The sequence below is a fragment of the Onychostoma macrolepis genome, chromosome 15 (assembly GCF_012432095.1).
Source record: "Onychostoma macrolepis isolate SWU-2019 chromosome 15, ASM1243209v1, whole genome shotgun sequence".
Taxonomy (NCBI): Eukaryota; Metazoa; Chordata; class Actinopteri; order Cypriniformes; family Cyprinidae; genus Onychostoma; species Onychostoma macrolepis.
Window position 1 is genome coordinate 26,993,644 of NC_081169.1, and position 14,616 is coordinate 27,008,259.

Here is a 14,616-nt window from a genome sequence, read left to right on the forward strand (position 1 = left end):
TTTCTCCCTTATTTTTAACTTTTCTATATTAAAAAAAAACAAAAACAAAAAACAATTCCCACTGGGCGTATTTGATATATTTGCTACTTTTGTAACAAACTGCTACAGCCCAGTCTTCCCCACTGTACTCAACCTCCCAGTAACAGCGACCGCACAAACCATCTCTATACATGATGTAATGAAACTGATCAAATCGCTCTGGGTGATCAGAATATCGCTGGACTTTAAATGAAAATGATATTTTCCTGTCTTCTGACAGCAATTTTCCTGTTGTCTACTAACATACCCTGCGTCCCAATGTGCACATATCCACCCTATCTGCCCTAAAAAGTATTGAAAATTACTAATATCACGTGGATTAGGATGGATAGTATGCACATTGGGACGCAGGCATAGTTGACCAGGTTCTGCAGCTGATAATAAACTGCATCGTGGATTCAGACGTGGATTATTATGAGCTGTAAATAACAACCTTGCTGAAGAAGACCACTTTCAGATGCCAAAATAACAAACACACACACACACACACACACACACAGTAACATCTGATTTCAGAAAATTTAGTAAGCTTTTTTTTTAACTGTCTAATTTAAGAGTTTGAAGTGAGTGTTGTTTAAGCCTCTTCATTGTTTAATAAGAACTTTCATGCCCTTTGTTCAGTCAAACTACAAACTACATTTTGATTTAAATGCATTATTTACATAAAAACTTTAAGAATTCAGAAACTGGGTCTAGATCTTAATCAACGGTCTTAGCTCTCCTCTGTTCTGTTCTATGATCCTGACTGATGAAGAAGCATTTCCAACAACAAATGCAGGGTAGAGGGGTTCAGTGAATGTGGTCTGGACTCTGTGTAGTAGAGTCATTGTGTCAGAGACGCTGTAGAAGGACAGAGTTCCTGCTCTGTGATCCAGATACACTCCTATTCTAGAGGAGGGGACAGCAGGGACTGAGGCTTGCTTGTTGTCATGAGTGAAATAGTTAGCATGCTGATAGCGGCTCAGTCTCCAGGATATTCTGTTCAAGCCAAGTTTACATTCATCACCGTCTCCTTTACGATCAATTCTTTTGTAACAAACTGCTACAGCCCAGTCTTCCCCACTGCACTCAACCTCCCAGTAACAGCGGCCGTACAAACCCTCTCTACACATGATGTAATTAAACTGATCAAATCGCTCTGGGTGATCAGGATATTGCTGGACTTTAAATGAAAATTATATTTTCCTGTTGTCTTCTGACAGTTTGAGGGTTCTGTGTGCAGTGTTTAGGTCCAGGTGAAGTTTACAGAAATCTGCAGAGGAGGAATGGACAAAAAAAAATAAAAAATAATAATAATATTGAACAAAATACACATTGTTTCCAAAATGGTCACATTGTAATAGATCATATCCACTGATATTTACTGATATCAATGAATGAGAGTTTGCTCTACTTACACTGCCAAAAATCATCTGGAGTCTTTGGTTCCAGAGGCTTTGCAACATCAACATATGACACTAAAGAGACAGCAAGAAACAAACCTATTATTAACTTGTTGGTTTAATCCTCTCATTACACAGCCATGCATCTTAAAAAATCAGTTGATTTGCAAAAAAAAAAAAGGCCAATTATTTCCTAATTTAATGATGCCGGGTTAAGAAATATCAATAAAAACTATCCATCATGTCCAGTTTTTCACAAAACAAGAAAGACCGTAAATGCACTTAAAAGCAGTCAAAAGTTTAATGTATAATTTAACTTACAATCTGCAAAGGAGTGGAAAATATGTTCAAATACTCTGTTTTAACGTCAAAGAACTTTACATGAAAACAAGTTTATAAATAAATAAGATTTTTTTTAAATCTGTCATTTTCACTGCTTGAATGTAGCCAAATCCTCACAGATGTAGATGTAACAGGAAACATCTGGCTCGTTTTGTATTTTCCTTTGTCACTGCCCATAGTTCTAACTTTAAGATCAGGATTAGGCATAAATAATAATGTCTTCAGAATAATTTATACATGTGAATATGGGCTGAGAATTGAGTTAATAGCTGTAAACTGCTCAGAGGAAGACGGGAATCATGTCTTTGTGGTGTTTTTCTTCTTCTGGTGATTAAGGGATTAGACTTCTTCACCTTACAAATGGTTGTTGAAAGAAAACAAATTCTACGAAATGCATTATATTGTTTGAGAAACTGTGACCTGCTCAAGAAAAACACAAAATTAGTGAAAAAGAAGTATTGGATTTCAGAAAATATGATGCAGGGCAGTGTTATCACTGACAATACAAATATATCAAAATATTCAGACCTTCTCGAGATATTCTGGCTGTTTGCTGTTGACAGACGTCCTCCAAAACCTCTCTGAATTCTGATATTGAAATGTCTTTAAAAGACAGATGAGTGTGTTGAGTGAAGCTGGGAACGTCTTCAAATGTGGGTAAAACACACACAGACTGACAGCTCTGAAATGAGACAAATAGTTTAGAAGCATTTCATTTTATAGATTATTAACATTACATCATTACCTTCAGAAAATTTACCTGATCATCAGTAATCAGAAGTTTCTCAATCTCTGTTTGTCTTTTTCTGAGTTCAGTCAGCTCTTGATCCAGCTGTTTGTTAAGTTTCTCTGCTCGATATATCTCAATTTGACCCGATTTGATTTTTGAGTTGTCGGAAATATCAGTTAACTTATGTTTTGTTTTGTTTTTTTCTTGAAGTTTTGTGACTTTTTTTCATTTAGGGTCATGAACATGCATGCAAAGTTTCAACACGCTGATGTGTTGAAATGTACACAAAGTTTTTGTTATGTTCGTGCTGTTCCTGGGTCAATTTGACCTGCCTATTGTAATGTTCTAAGCCTAAGGCAACAACCAAAATAATAACATTTATTGGTTATATTTTGCTTTTTTTTTTTTTTTTTTTTTTTTTACTGTCCTATGAAGCTAAAAAGGCTTTTCCACACTTAATTAAATACAGAAAAATATTTTGTCAGCCACAGATGGTAAAAATGTGATTTTTTTATTTTTATTTTTTTAATTTTGTGACTTTTTCTCATTTAGGGTCATGAACATGCATACACAGTTTCAACACGCTGATGTGTTGTGAAATGTACATACAGAAATGTTTAGACATTTGTGATGTTCACGGGTCAATAAACATAATTGTATGCCATTTGTTTTTAAAAGCAGACAACATAACACAGCCGTTACCTTTGGATTTTATCAAGACCCTTACCTCAACAGAAATACAGCTCAAATATTTTCTGCTTTGCAGCTTTGCCCCAAAGAACAGCGGTGCGGATCTATAACAGACGTTGAATCACACGTGTAGGCTACTGTGCAATAAGTTCGGTTTCTCTTGTTTTCAAATACTTCCTGGTTAGTACGTAAATAATAAAATAAGCATGTGAATGAGAGGGAGAGGGAGAGAGAGAGAATGAAATAATGACAGAAAGAGAATTAAATAAAACGTTTATTTTCCCCATATGATCGACTAGTGAACATTATTTAATATAAAACTTGCACAATTACACTTTTCAGTACTACAAATTGAAAATTATGAGAGGGGCTTATCTTACCCCACTGCTGACATTTTTTTTGCTAAATATGTAAAATATCCGATATCATTTTTGATTATTTAATGTAGAATACTAAATTAAATATTATATGTACATCTATGTATTTTGACAATTTAGTTAAATCACTGAATAATAACAAACTAAATGGCAAAATCCCAGTGAAAGAAACACATCTGAATAAAACTATACAGTTATAGCCTATATCTAAAATATACATATGCCGGTATTTTTAGCTGAAGAGATGTCATAATACTATGAATTGAGATTAAAATGACTGAACTTAATTGTCCTGCTTGTTATGATAAATAATAAAGATGTTTAAAATGTGCATCCAGTTTAAAGAATTAAATAATGATTTCACGAATTATAATCATTCTAAAATTAAATAATAAAAACACCAGTAACATCATGCCACTGTAGGTCTTCTACACCAATAATGATGGGCAGGTATCACAATAACATGTCACTTCAAAATAAAACCAACCACCATTCAAATCTAAATGAATTGCTTTGTCTACAAATTTCCTTCAAAAAAATACATAAAAACCTTTAATATCAAATATAAAATTGATATACAGATCACTGTTATCTTATGACAAAAAAAAAAAATTGATAATTTAACCTGTTGGAATAAATCTCAGAAATGTTATAAGATTATTAAACCAAGATTAATGAGAGCATAACTACTTCAGTCAGGACCACTCTGTTCGAGTCAGAATATTGTACTTTATATTTGGCAGCAGGCTTCACTCTGAAGGGTTCAGTTCTGAGCTATCCACAGGCATACCTCGCTGAGGTTTGAACCCCCCTGAAGCCTAAGCAATTGCCAGATATTTTACATGCAACAGTTGTATATTCCAAGTAGAGTAATATAGTACTGTGAATAAATTTGGACAATTTAGCAATGAGCTGGACAGATGATATATCTCTCTGGGCAAGCAGGTAAGTGATCATGTATCTGCATAAGGAGGAGTTGGGGATGGAGGAGGGTAAGCGCATGTCTGTGCGACAGACTATGGCAAGTGTGAGTACGGATGAACTTATATATCTTATTAATTGTTGTGGGAGAAGTTACTATCAGCTGAGAGTCAGCTGATGCAGCAGGCATGCCGTGGTCTGCCAGAACTATGCTTGAACTCCTTTCGTCACTCAAACTAGATTTAATAAATGTGTTGAGGTGAGATTCAGTGAAAAGTGGTTTCTCATTTGTAAGTAGCTTTGGATAAAAGCATCTACTAAATGACTAAATGTAAATGTAAATTAAATGTACCCTGTACTCTCTCTCTCTTTCTATATATATATATATATATATATATATAATTCAGGTAATGGTATAAATTCTGTTTTATAATTGGTCTTTTTTAACTTCTCTCTGCTCTATGATCCTGACAGATGAACCCAACACAACAAAAATCACACAGCATGACTCCGCTATTTATCGAAAACAAAGGAAGATATTATGAATAATGCTGCGCTCTGATTTTCACCGAGACCTGGCTCTCAGAGAAAGCCCCGGAATCCTCTGTTCAACTACAGACTCATTCATTACATCGAGGAGACCGGACCACAGCCTCCGGTAAGGCTAAAGGGGGAGGTGTGTGTGTGTTTATCAACAACTCGTGGTGTGGAGATATACAGACTGTTTATAAGCACTGCTCGCCAGATGTGGAGTTTTTACTGCTGAAATGCCGTCCCTATTATCTACCGAGGGAATTCACTGCTGTGTTTATAGCTGCTGTTTACATCCCTCCGCGAGCTAACTCCACAGCCGCGCTCGGCAAGCTCTACAACGTTTTCAGCGCGCTAGAAACGGCTCACCCTGATGCTGTTTTTATCGCCGCTGGCGACTTTAATCAGTGCAATTTACGGGCTGTACTTCCCAAATATCACCAACATGTGGACATTCCCACCCGCGAAAACAACACATTGGACAATGTTTACAGCAACATACGCGGTGCGTATAGGGCTGCACCCCGCCCCCACTTTGGACAGTCAGACCACATCTCTTTGTTCTTGTACCCGGCCTACAGACAAAGACTAAAACAAACAAACCCCATCACCAAACAGGTTAAACTCTGGACCCCTCAGACTGAGGGCATCTTACAGGACTGTTTTGCTCTGACAGACTGGGATGTGTTTAAAGCTGCAGCCACTTTGGAGGACTCTTCTGTCAGCGTACAGGATTATGCTGAGTATGTGACTGGGTACATTAGCACTTGTGTTGATAACATCATACCTACCATACAAGTCAAGAAGTTCCCCAATCAGAAGCCCTGGATAAACACCCAGGTACGCCACATGCTACGTGCTCGATCTCTTGCATTTACATCAGGCAACAAGACTGAGTACAAAGCTGCAAAGTATGGGTTGAGAAGAGCCGTTACAGTGGCTAAGAGGCAGTACAAAGAGAAGCTGGACAGTTTCTACTCTACTGCCGACGCCGGACGGATGTGGCAAGGCCTGCAGCACATTACTGACTACAAGACCACCACAAACACTAATATCAGTCCCTCAGACAGCCTGCCGGATGACCTCAACATATTCTATGCCCGCTTCGAGACCTCCAACGTCAACACAGAGAGGAGGCACACACACACTCAGACCACCCAACCCCCCCTCCCCCCTCCTACCGTCTCATCAGCTGTGGTACACAAAGCACTGAGGAAGATCAACCCCCGTAAGGCAGCAGGGCCAGACAACATACCTGGGCGGGCCCTCAGAGCTTGTGCTACAGAGCTGGTCGACGTACTCACGTGCATCTTTAACATCTCCCTCAGTCAAAGCACCGTCCCAACCTGCTTCAAAACCTCAACTGTCTGAATGACTACAGGCCAGTAGCACTCACTTCAATCATCGTAAAGTGTTTTGAGAGAGTGGTGCTGGCCCAAATTCAGAGCAGCGTGCCAGACACTTTGGACCCCCTGCAGTATGCATACCGGACCAACAGGTCCACCTCAGACGCCATTGCTGCTGCTCTCCATATTTCCCTCTCTCACCTGGAAGATAAAGACACTTACATCAGGATGCTCTTTATTGACTACAGTTCTGCTTTCAACACGGTCATCCCCCATAAACTCACCCACAAACTGCTTGCACTTGGACTACACCCCACACTCTGCGACTGGCTCCTAGATTTCCTGACTGGTAGACCGCAGTCTGTCAGGATTGGAAATAGGACCTCAGACACCATCATAACAAACATTGGCACCCCACAGGGTGTGTTCTCAGTCCCATCCTCTACACACTGTTCACACATGACTGCGTCGCCTTCCACAAGGACAACATCATTGTGAAGTTCGCTGACGACACTGCAGTGATAGGACGGATCACTGGTGGAGATGAAGCAGCCTACAGGAAGGAGGTGGCCAGACTTATGACATGGTGTGAGGACAACAACCTCGCCCTCAACACGGACAAGACAAAGGAGATGATAGTGGACATGAGGAAGGAGAGGAGAACTCACCAGCCACTGTTTATCCGAGATCTTGAAGTGGAGAGGATGAGCAGCTTTAAATACTTGGGGGTCCACATCAGCGAGGACCTCACCTGGACACTCAACACCACCCAGCTGGTTAAGAAAGCACAACAGCGGCTGTACTTCCTAAGGAGGCTGAGGAAGTTTGGCATGTCACCTAAGATCCTCAGCAACTTCTACAGCTGTGTTGTTGAGAGCGTTCTGACCAGCTGCATCACCGTGTGGTATGGCAGCATTACAGTGAGGACCGCAAACGTCTGCAGAGAGTGGTGAAGACTGCTGAGAAGATCATCAGGACTCCACTGCCCTCCCTGCAGACCATTTACCATCGCAGAGTTCACAGGAGAGCTGCCTCCATCCTTAAGGACCCCACCCACCCACAACATGGACTGTTCACACTCCTACCCTCAGGACGGAGGTACAGGAGTGTGAAATGTAGACTTCAGATTAAGGAACTCCTTCTTCCCTCAGCCATTAGACTGTTAAACGGGTAGCCAGTGAACACAGACTAGTCTCACATATCTCATAGAATATGTGGACTAAACTGCTACAGCTAAAATTTTGCACATTGCTAATGTTACTGCTGCTATTTCATATCAAGTATCTTCATCTTGATTTGCACATTATTAATGTTAAAGCTGCTATTGTTATTATGTAGTTGCACTCAATTGTTACAGACTACTGCACTACTGTTTTCTTTTCTTATTTATGTGTATTTTTCTATTTATTCTTATTCTATTTAGGTGTATGTCTGTTTTTATTTTTACATAATTTGCACTTGTCTTGGCATTCAGTGTGGACTGCAAAGAAAGAATTTAATTGTACAGGGAAACTTGCTTTTCCTCACTGTGCATATGACAATAAACGTTTTTGAATCGTTTGAATGAAGAAATTCCATAGTATGAAAAAAATTACAGTTACAGTACAAAGCACATAATTACAATAATAACGCATTCCGTTCTCGCTTGGTCTGCAGTAGCGTAATGGAACGCCCTGATAACGTATCATGTCTGCGCGAACAGGGAATATGCAAAGGTAAGCAAATACATACATTAACAGGCAAGTAAGACAGACTATCATAGCCCTCGGACGATGAATGGATGAATAGTTTATGGTCCTATGACTTCCACAGATGATATTGAAATTGAACATGAAATTTAAACCAATTAACTTAGTGACTGCTATCAGCATGTGAGGAGACTTTCAACCAGCATAAAAAAATGTTTTCGAACCTAGATTACGTCTGGCCCCCTCTCTCATCAGGGCCCTTGGAATCGTCCTAAACGTCCCCCTCCCTCACAGCGCCCCTGGGTGTCAGGCTGGGCAAGGCTTATCTTTCCCCTGGCCATGGGTCAGAAATTAACAGACTTGGGAAAAAATGCCCCTGCACAATTAAACAAAATCCATTACGGCTGTTGCGAATAGAAAATCACACATGATTCTGGTAAGATTATGAATGCAATGGCCAATCAGAAGTGTTCATCTGAGTCATCGCTGAAACACCAGAGTTTTATTCAGTGTGCGCGCTCGCTGACTAAATTCTGCACTCTAGCGATTTCTCTCATCATAGACAACAAAGTGCAGATGTATGTACGTTGTAAGTAAGTGATTCATTCATCAAAGTGTATAGACAGGTTCTCTGATTCGAACAGGAGTTTTTTTTTTTAAAGCGTGCTTAAACACAGGCTAGACTAAAGTCAGGATGTTCTTTGATAATGCAAATGTTCTTTGAAAGGAAAGGTGCTCGAGCCGGGATTTGAATTTGGGTTGCCTGTAGTGCAACGGCACTGTATGTCAGCGACACAATGTTTTTTTTTTTAATTATAAGCAGGTTAAATACAAATTAAAAATATTTTACCCATATCTGGTACTTGCCTAAAAAGACGGCAGTACGTAGTTAATAGGTCACACTAACATTAGGCTACTTTTAACCTTACTCTGGAGTTGATTCATCCTCCTCCTATGGATCGCGACATGATGTAGACATCCATAAATGCTTTGAGTACTTTTATCTTTAAACAGTTTAGGACATCTTGCTGTATGATCCTGACAGTTGAACCTTCCACAAACCCAAATGCAGGGTAGAGGGGTTCAGTGAATGAGGTCTGGGCTCTGTGTAGTAGAGTCATTGTGTCAGAGACGCTGTAGAAGGACAGAGTTCCTGCTCTGTGATCCAGATACACTCCTATTCTAGAGGAGCGGACATGACGAATATGGACTTGCTGTTTATCATGTCTGAAATAGAAATTTGGCTGACAGCATGTCAGTCTCCAGGACTTATTATTAAACCCCAGTCTGCAATCATAATTTTTTCTGTTGGAAACTGCCACAGACCAGTTGTTTCCACTGCACTCAACCTCCCAGTAACAGTGACCACACAAACCCTCTCTACACAGAATATTCCAATATCCATTAAATCTTTCTGGGTGATCAGGATATTGCTGGACTTCATTTGAATATGATGCTTTTCTGTTCTCTTCTGAGAGGCTGATGTGTTTGTGTGCAGTGTTTGGATCCAGCTGAAGTTCACACAAATCTGATGAAAATGGAGGGACAAATAAATATTCAAATTCAAAGTACTGCCACCCCTCTACTCAAAATCTCACATAATAATTATGATAACAATAAATATATACTTATATTTTATAATTCTTAACACATAGAAATAGAAATAGTTAACAGATTTCATTAGCTTTCATTCAGTAACTGTTTGAGGAAAAAGGAAAAAATATGACATAAAACTTACATTGCAAAAACTCATTTGGAGTTTTAGGTTCTGGAGACTCTGCAACATGGACATTGGACACTAAAGACAAGGTAAGAAACATAATCAAATACTTCATTTATAAATTAAATAAAAAATGTTATAAATGAAGCAACACAACTTTACAAACATTTATTTTGAATACTGATTTTAAAAAATTGAGACCTTCTCGAGATATTCTGGCTGTTTGCTGTTGACAGACGTCCTCCAAAACCTCTCTGAATGCTGAGATTGAAATGTCTTTAAAAGACAGATGAGTGTGTTGAGTGAAGCTGGGAACGTCTTCAAATGTGGGTAAAACACTCACAGACTGACAGCTCTGAAATTAGATAAATAATGCAGACTAAATTTGTGAAGCACAAAAGATCTTTTCCAAACCATAAAATTAGGATTAAAGTGTTTCATTTATAGATTCTCAACATTTCTGCATCATTACCTTCAGACAATGGATCTGATCATCAGTAATCAGAAGTTTCTCGATCTCTGTTTGTCTTCTTCTGAGTTCAGTCAGCTCTTGATCCAGATGTCTGTGAAGTTTCTCTGCTCGATCTATCTCAGTCTTCTCCTGAACTCTGATCTGTTCTTTAATCTCAGAGCGTTTCTTCTCCAGAGAGCAGATGAGCTCAGCGAAGATCTTCTCAGTGTTCTCCACGGCCTCTTGTGCTGAACTCTGTTGGAGACAGAAATCTGTGATCATGCAGATCATTGTTGTGACTCAATTTAGCACAACAGCCAAAATAATGCAATTTATATTTGAAATTCATTTTTTCATAAATCCTCAAATCCCCAGTCAAAATGCAAGATGTTTCGGTTCCAGTGTAGTCAAATAGTAAACTAATGTATGTCCAGCTCCAAAAAGGCACTTTGAAAGCAGGTGGTTACCATTTACCTTTATTGAATTTAAAATATGTGTGTGAATAAACTTCAGTCTTTAAAGGGATTTTTCACCCAAAAATGAAAATGTAATGTTTATCTGCTTACCCCCAGGGCATCCAAGATGTAGGTGACTTTGTTTCTTTAGTAGAACTCAAACGAAGATTTTTAACTCAAACCATTGTAGTCTGTCAGTCACATAATGCCAGTCAATGGGCACACAATCTTTGAGAGAAAAGAAAAATCCAAATTAAACCCTGCAGCTTGTGACGATACATTGATGTCCTAAGACACGAAACGATCGGTTTGTGCGAGAAACTGAACAGTATTTAGGCTATATAATTTTTTACCTCTGATAAACCTCGATGTTCGACTGTCACAACATCCGCCCTGGCACATAGATATATATACATAGATGCCTCATTAGCGACTGTTTCTATGGGCTGCGATACATAAGGATCTACGTATATATCTATGTATATATATATCTATGTTCCAGAGCCGTTGACGCGTCACGCGCCGGATGTTGTGGATGAGCTCAGGACAGCTGGACATTGCCTGTATCAGAGGTAAAAATGATATAAATGCTGTTCAGTTTCTCACACAAACCGATCGTTTCATGTCTTAGGACATCAATGTATCGTCACGAGCCGCAGGGTTTAATTTGGATTTGTCTGTGCATATTTTTTTTTCTCTCAAAGATTCTGTGCCCATTGACTGGCATTATAGGACTGACAGACTGCAACGGTTTGAGTTAAACATCTTCGTTTGTGGTCTACTGAAGAAACAAAGTCACCTACATCTTGGATGCCCTGGGGGCAAGCAGATAAACATCAAATTTTCATTTTTGGGTGAACTATCCTTTTAAGAAACCAAAAGAACACTTAAAGAAACGTACTTTAAGGAGCTTCACAGCTTCACTGAGATCTTTCTGACCCTCTCTCTCTCCTCGATCAGCTTCTGACATGTCACTGTTATCTCCTTTAACTCTTTCTGAGGATGTTAACATTAAAAAAAATGAAAAAACAGGCAACAATAGACGTAACACCTTTCCTTACAATATTACAATATTTGTATATTTTTTAGACAGATAAATATATACCTTTTTACTAGTCCATTCTGAATCCACAGACACCACACTGTGGTTTTTATGACTGTCAATCATACACAAGTAACAAACGTATTTACTGTCATCCTGACAAAAATATCTAGAGGTTTTTTATGATTGAGGCAGATGTTCTCCTGAATGTGTCTGGAGGCTTCCACTAGTTTGTGCTTCATAAACGCAGGAGATTGATAGTGAAGCTGCAGGTGAGTTTGACAGAAGGAGGCCAAGCACTGCAGACAGGACTTTACAGCTCTGTTCTTCTCTGTAGTGCAAACATCACACTCCACAGCAGCCGTTTGTAGAGACGTCTTCTGCAGCGTCTCCATCATCTCAGCTATCAGAGTGTTCTTCTTCAGTAGAGGTCTGTGACTGAAGCTCTCTCTGCATTGGGGACAGTGGTACGGCGGCTCCTGCTCCTTCTGCTCCCAGCAGTCAGTAATACAGCTCATACAGTAACTGTGTCCACAGGCAATCGTCACCGGCTCCTTCAGCCGATCCAAACAGACTGAACACATGAACTGATCCTCATACTGACTCTCTGCAGATTTAGCCATTTCTTTGCAGTCTTCTCAAAGATGAACAGATTCTCAGCCTCGCTGTTTTGCCAGCCAAAGAAACATGTTATTTGTCAAATGTCTTACAGCATTTCACTTTACAATAGGAAAATGGATGGACAATCTATAGGTAGTCTACCTGTCCAGTCAGTCAGTCACCTTTATTTATATAGCGCTTTTAACAATACAGATTGTGTCAAAGCAGCTTTACAGTATCAAATAGGGAAATAGTGTGTCAATTAGGGGTGGCCCCGAATAGTTGACGATTCAATGCTTCGATAGGAGGAGCCTGATTCGACTCCCAATCTCACAGTCGATTTAATGTCAGACTAAATGTCTGATTTCACATAGAACCACCGGTTTTCTCTAAATAAGTTAAAGGTGCCATAGAATGGAAAACTGTATTTACTTTGGCATAGTTGAATAATAACAGTTATGTAAATGGAAATGACATACCGTGAACCTCAAACACCATTGTTTCCTCCTTCTTATGTAAATCTCGTGAATGCAAAAGACCACTGAAAAATAGGCGAATCAGAACATAACACTAACTATGACGTTACTGTCGGGATCACTAATATGTACACCCCAACATTTGCATATACCCGCCCATGTTCTAGGCCAGCCACCAGCCGAATCATCAGAAGTTCTGCAGGTATTGTGAAGAAACAAGCGAGGACAACAGAGAAAATGGCAGATCATGGAAATGAATGTTATGTTCCAGGCTGTGCAGGGGATGTGAAGTGCAGGGATGGGTTGGTGTCTGTATTCAGAAAGGCGCGGAAAGCAAATAACGCGTTTAAATAAAATAACGCGAGCCACTAAAGGGACATGGTTAGCTTCTTGCTAGCAGTAGCCTGTTACATTACAGTACATAAGATTTCACTTACCACATAAACAGAGTAAGGAGAGATGCCTGAGGATGATGGCAAATTATTTACAGATCCTGAGCACCACTGACAAGATCTGATCTTGTAAAATGTGTGGTAAGTACTGCTGCTCTGTAGTATAAACAGAGTACGTGTGATCGCAAAACTCGAAAGTGAAAGTGAAACTAAAAAGCGATTGTGCATTGGAAAGCAGTTTCAATGCCCTGCATATAGAAAAGTATTGAAATATTCTGAAATTAGCTGCACTGTGAAACAGCCAATCAGAGCAAAGTTCAACATTATTATTCATGACCCTTCCAAATAAGGTAATAACAGACCATTTCATTCTAGGGACAAATCCTAGGGTTGTAAATGAACATGTAAAACCATTTCTGGAGAATTTTTGCCCTTGCCTAAGCCACATACATTCTATGTAGATATCAGAGAACAATTTAAAATATTGTATCAATGCATTATATGGCACCTTTAATATAAACTAGCCTATTATGTACAGTATTAGCTGTAAATAATAATCTGAAAAGAAAGAAGCTCTAAATAAATATTTTAACGTGCGTGAATAAATCCAACCAACATAACATTATAATGAGAACACTATTATAATAAAACGGTGTGAATTTTTAAAGTTTAGTAACAGTGTTTCTGCACGTTGTTGCGTGAAGAACTCGTCCACAAAAGGAGTTCATTCAGAGCCGCGCAGACACGTTCATGCATTCGGGGGGGTTGTGCAGATAGCCTATAAGTCGTAATATTAAAGTTATGTTTTATAAATAACGAAGCGTATTCTATATGAGATAAAGGAGTTTAAATCCCATTGATTAAAAACCTGCTATCATATGCTTTATTCTAACTTCACTCAGCTAGAAATGCAGAACATTAGCACTATTGTAAAAAATGTTGTGAATAGGGTTCATAAAACATTATTTACCCCATTTGTATCTGCGAGGCGTCCGTTACACATTTTCCCTGTGTGTTAACGTCAGTATTTATGACTGTCTCTTGGTAATGTATTTTGAACCTGCCCCCAAACATATGATTCGACTATCGGCAAGAATCAAACATTCCGATTCGACTATGAAAATCCTTAGTCGGGGACACCCCTAGTGTCAATAATGTAAAAGGACAATAGTAAACACTCAAAAAGACACCTAAAAAAAATATCTAAAAAGACACGTTCTCTTTTGCATATTTACTATATAGTTGTACTTTCAGTTTAGTTCAATTTAGCAATTTTGGTTGATTTATTTCTATTGCGGCCATACACAGTGAACAGGAGTGTAAATATTGAGAAAGTGAAAGTGTGGACACTCTATTAAGATTTTACAAAGTCCAGGTACTTAACTAAACATTTATTTGAGCGAAAATTTTCCACGAATAATTGTAACAACCTAT

The 14,616-nt window shown here is 38.9% G+C and overlaps 1 pseudogene; it reads right to left on the reverse strand.

Annotated features, from left to right (window-relative positions):
• Nucleotides 1-674: 674 nt before the first annotated feature.
• Nucleotides 675-12,337, reverse strand: LOC131554232 (E3 ubiquitin/ISG15 ligase TRIM25-like; annotated as a pseudogene).
• Between the last annotated feature and the right edge of the window lie 2,279 nt (nucleotides 12,338-14,616).